Below are 6,000 nucleotides of genomic sequence, written 5' to 3' on the forward strand. Positions count from 1 at the left end.
TAGACTTGACCTGTTCTTCTGGTTCCAGTCTTGAGTATCCAATTGCCTCTTTGCATGTCTGATGGGCAGCTAAAACTTTCTTATGTCCAGGACCAAACTTTTTTTTTAATTGAAGTACAGTCAGTTACAATGTGTCAATTTCTGGTGTACAGCATCATGTCCCAGTCATGTATATGTGTGTGTATATTATATACACATACATACACACACACATATATTCGATACTACTCAGCAATGAAAAAGAATAAAGTAATGCCATTTGCAGCAACATGGATGGACCCGGAGATCGTCATTCGAAGTGAAGTAAGCCAGAAAGAGAAAGAAAAATACCGTAAGAGATCGCTCATACGTGGAATCAGGACAAAGCTTTTGATTTCTATCGTGCCCCAAATCCTGCTTCTCTCCTAACCTCTGCCAACTCAGTGAAGAACACCAATACCCACCCAGCGGTTCAAGCTAAAAACCCTGGATCCTCCCCTTTCCCTTTCTTATCCATCAGCAATTCCTATTGATTCTACCTCCAAAACACACGCTGAATCCACCCACCGATATCCTTCTCCACTGCTACTACATTAGTCAAAGTTGTCATCAGCTCTCATTTGGACTAGTTAGTAACTAGTCTTCCACTTCTACTCTTCCTCCCTATAATCCACTCTCCACACAGCAGCTGGAGGTTTTTTTTTTAAATGCATGTCAGATTATGTTACTTACCTACTTAAAATTCTCCAATAGTATTACCTCATATTAAGAATAAAATTCAAACTTCTTACTGTGCCCTACCAGGCCCTCTGCAGTCTGACCACTGCTTACCTCTCTGACTTAAGCTGGTGTCACTCTCCTTGTTCACTGTACGACAGCCACACTGGGACATTTTGTTCCTAGAAAACACCAAACTCATCTCTGACTTAGGACTTTTGATTTTGCTGTTCCCTTTGCCTGGAAAACTCTTCTCCTTTCATGGGTCTGTTTTTGTAAGTAAAGTTTTATTGGCACATGGTCACACCTGTTTGTTTACTACTAACTACGGCTGCTTTTGTGCTACAATGACAGAGCTGAGTAGTTAAAACAGGTATCATATGACCCACAAGCCCCTTAAGCAAAAGTTTGCCAAACTCAGCTGGATCTCTGCATGGCTGTCTCCTTATTTAGGTTTTTGTGCTAATATGACCTCCTCAGAGAAACATGGCCCCTCTCCTACCCTAGTCACTCTTCCACATTATCATCTTAATTTCTTCATGGCACTTCTCTGAAATTATCTTATTTGTTTGATTGGCTTTTGCCTATTAACCCCACTAGACTGTAAGTTTCCCTGTCATATACCCTGGTAGGTCCCTGAGCCCTAGCACTGTATCTGGCACACCATAGGTCCTCAGTAAATATATTTTGGATAAATTAATACATGAATGTAAGGTGGCTCATGAAGTTTACAAAACAAGAGCTCAAGTTAGGACTCCATGTACATATAGCCATACAGTTTATTTAGATCTAGTTTGTGAGCAAATGTATGCTCAGGAAAAGAAAAACTCTTAAAATAAAGGCACATGAGCATTAAAAGATGGAGGAAGACTCACTGTGTGGTAGGACCAACTTTAAATTAAATTATAACTAATTAATTGGATCTTTTAAGAATGAATATTTTAAGATATATTTTGGAGCAACGGTTAAAGGAATCAAGTAGAAAGTTTCCGGAATTGCTTAGCTACTCCTCCCATCTGTCTGGAAAAGGATGTTAATATTACCTTGTTAAATTCATTTTAATCAGCAGATGGAAGGAAGTGGGAGGGGTAAACGTGGGTGTTGAAAAATGACCCTTTTAATAGATTCCCAGACTTGGCTTCATTTATGTCATCTGTGCACTTTTTTGGCAATTGTTTTTGCTGCTATCTTTCTTTCTAATGATGTACATTCTTGAGCTTCCCCCCACCCCACCCTCACCCCGCCCCCCAAAGCCCTCATTCTCCTGTGTGGTGCTACAGTTTCACAGCTTGTCTTTGAGCGCCCCCTGCTGGCAACAAGAAGGCCCACAGTCGGTTTTTTCTAAAGTCGATAATAACCTAAAGTACACAGGATGAAAATAACCATATTAAAAGGGAAAATTTTCTCCTTTTCGGTTAGAGAAAATTAAATGATGTCTTGATTCATACCTTTTGGTAAAAATTGGCAATCGCGGCATTTATCAGGCACAGCCGAATGACTCATTCAATCAAAATCCATGTTAACAAAGCTTCTTTCTGTATACACTTAGAGTAAAGTGGTTTCCTTTCCTCTTTATTCCTAAATATTGGCTCTGTGCAAAAGTCCATGTAGCCTGTGCAGACTCCCTTGATTTCTGGTTTGGACATGATGAGATGTGTACATGCATGTTTTCAAAGCAACAAAATGAAACGTGATGCATACGTTAGTGCGTCCACCCCTTTCGCCTGCTCTTCTTAGACTCCTTTAAAAGTGAGTTGGAGGGTTTTAATAATTACCATGTTCAAGATGACTTATGGCATGATTCTTTCCTAATAGATAGATGGTCACTAGATAACATTGATCAAGGATTGATTCTCCATATAAAGTCAGATAGCACTGATCTGAAGGGGAGAGTGAGAGTTACAAGTTCCCCCACATACGACTTTAACAGCCATAGACACTCTCCTGTTTGTGCTGAACTGCAACTGAGCTAACCGTATGACCTCGAGAAAGGAACTGAACTTTTACGGATCTGTTTCATTGAGTACAGTATGAAGAAATCGAGGTTCTCTCTAAAGACTTGATGATTTGGTGTTAATTGATATATTGTCTGCAAAAAGGCTTTTCCAGTGAAAGTTGTCTAGTAAAGATTCATGTGAACATTTAAATTTCTTTCTAACACATTTTACAACTTGGATGTTTTATGTTTTGGCATTTGAAAGATATATGCAAACAAAGAATTTTATGGAAAACTGCACATCATAAGCACTCTAGCTATATACACTTGATTGGTTTATGAACAGTCTCCAGGAAGTTGAAAATAGCTAAGATGATGTAGAATCAAAGTGGGCATGAAAGAGTAAAAGGGGCAAAATAGAAAAAGATTTGGAAAGGAATCTTTTCTTCTTCAAACTTGTCTGTGGGTAGAAGCAGCTGGCTATTGGAAACCTTCCCCGAAGTTACCCATCCAGCAGGATGACATATTACTAATAAGATTAAAGTGTCTTCCTAGAAAGCATTCAACCTTAAATAAAATCAGTATAAAATAAGTTATCAACCTGGAAGTGATAACAGTTTCCACAAATCTATTAAAATGGGACGGATGATGTAATGACAAGTACCAATTGTAGAGCAATCATTTCAGGATAATTGGAGGGGGCCCTTGTCAGTGTCATCAGCTGTCCAGGGAGATAGTCCCTTAAGCATTTAACACCTGGTTTAGGGGCACTTGGAGTGGAGGGAGCATTCATTTGTCATCAGAGCTCATGACCTTTCTGCATCCTCCGTCAATTAGGATACTGCCCTCACGAAGCTTCCTTTAGATCTTGTGGTCGCTCTTCAGGAACTATATTTGGCTTATTCAGCCAACAGGGACATTTCAGATTCCTCGCAACTTTTATATATCCTAAATTAATAGAATTAATGTGTAATTTATCAACAAGTCTAATGAGAATTTAGGTAACATGAGTTGGATCATTCCTTCATCAGAGGATCATCACTGTTATTCTAGAAAAATAAGGCTCAAAGGTGAAAGATCAGACCCTGGTGACCTTTCACAAAAGGGGTAGTAGCATCCCTTAGTGTCTAGCCAATTCCCAATTCGCCAACTCTCTCATTCTCAAAGTCTCCTATATCATCACTACTGGGTGTGTAAGACCACAACCTGGACTTTGTAATTAACAAGAAATGTTCCATCTCTTACATCTCAAATGTGAATACCAGTCTCAGAGTCACCTGTTACACAGATTTCCTCACTCCCTTCATTAGTGCTCTTCACCCTTACTAAAAGGCTCTGTTTCCTTGACTTCCTTATTTGCTTCCAGTTTAGCAGCCCCTCAGAGTCTCACTTTCTTCCCAATGCTGCCTGGATCCTATGGTCAATAACATGAATTTGTGTTTCATCAGTCCTCAACTCTCTCTCATCCAGTTTAGTTTCCTTTGGCATTTAGTTAATATTTAAAGAAGGCTTTTAAGGGTCAGGCAATTTATGTTGATTCTTCTGCCTAATTTTACCAACCCTCTGAAGTAGTTACCATTATGGCCCCCATTTTGAAGGTCCGAGGAACTTAAGTTTTTGAGAGGATAAATAGGTTGCTCAAGCACACACACTTAGTAAGTAGCAGAAGTAAGTAGCAGAGTCAGGACTCAAAGCCATGTCTGTGATGAAAACATTCACTCTTAACCATAGCACAACACTGCCCCCTGCTGTTGTACCTGTCCCATAAATTCTTGGCACACAATCTTCCTCATTTTTAGAACCAGAGTACTGGTAAAGAAAATCTGATAAAACTGTGCAGATGAATGCCTCTACAGATCCCTGATTTCTTACCTCAGTTGACTCCTTTACAGTGTATTATCAATCCCTTTACCTATTATTGGTTTGTTCCTATTTTTCAAAATAACTATTCCAATTCTTTGCCCCTCTACTCAAGTTTTCTACACAATTCCCAACTCTCAACTCCCTCATACTCAAAGACTACTATATTATCACTACTGAGTCCACTGCGGTGAACTCCTTCATCCTCCCAGCTGTCCGCATACAGACTGTTCTCCAGACTCATCCATTCCTCTTCCGCATTGTATGAGCAGGCGTATCTCTCTTCTGTGGAAGGTCAGCCTCCTCACTTGTGCCACCTCTTGTTTCTTCCTAAAACTTACTCCTTCATATGTTTTCTCTCAGTACTTGATTATTAATTTCTTTCTATTATCCACTCACTCTCAGCATAGATATATGTTTAAATGCCTTTTACTCCAAAAGAAAAGTCACTCAATTGGAGCTTTAGCCAGCCCCACTGCCCGAGTTATTGGTTCCTTTCTCAGCAAACCCTCTTTAAACAATAGCCTACTTTGGACATTTATTCCTATAGCTCTCATTCCTTCTTGAAATGAAACCGCCAACACTGCACTTAACCTTTCTCCACTTGCCTTCATAATATCATATATGTGGATACTATCTATCTTTTACTTTACCTGGCCAGTGCTAGGTCATTTGTTCTCTCTCTTTTAAAAACTTTCATTTCCCTACCCTCATACACTGTTGGCGTGAATGTAAATTGGTGCAGCCACTGAGGAAAACAGTGTGGAGGTTTCTCAAGAAATTAAAAACAGAACCACCATATGACCCAGCAATTCCACTCCTGGGTATATATTTGGAAAAAACAAAAACACTAATTTGAAAAGATACACACACTCCTATGTTCATAGCAGCACTATTACAGTAGCCAAGATATGGAAGGGACCAAAGTGTCCATCAACAGATCAATGGATAAAGAAGATGTGTGTATATATGTATGTACACACACACACACACACACACACACACACACAGTGGAATACTATTCAGCCATAAAAAGAGTGAAATTTTGCCATTTGCAAAAACATGGATGAACTTGGAGGGTATTATGCTAAGTGAAATAAGTCAAACAAAGACAAATACTGTATGGTATCAGTTATATGTGGAATCTAAAAAATACAACAAACTAGTGAACATAACAAAAAAGCAGCAGACTCATAGACATAGAGAACAAAGTAGTGTTACCAGTGGGGAGAGGGAAGGGGGAAGAGGAAACATAGGGGGAGGGGATTAAGAGGTCCAAAGTATTATGTATAAAATAATCTATAAGGATATAGTGTACAACACAGGGAATATAGCCAACATTTTATAATATCTATAAATGGAGCATAACTTTTAAAAATTGTGACTCACCTATAACTCATACAATATTGTACATCAACTTACTTCAATTTAAAAAAAAAGCTTTAAAAAAACCCGTCTTATTTCCCTTAGTTTACATGACACCAGATTCTCCAGATTGTTTTCCTTTA

The sequence above is a fragment of the Camelus dromedarius genome, chromosome X (genome assembly GCF_036321535.1).
Source record: "Camelus dromedarius isolate mCamDro1 chromosome X, mCamDro1.pat, whole genome shotgun sequence".
Lineage (NCBI taxonomy): Eukaryota > Metazoa > Chordata > Mammalia > Artiodactyla > Camelidae > Camelus > Camelus dromedarius.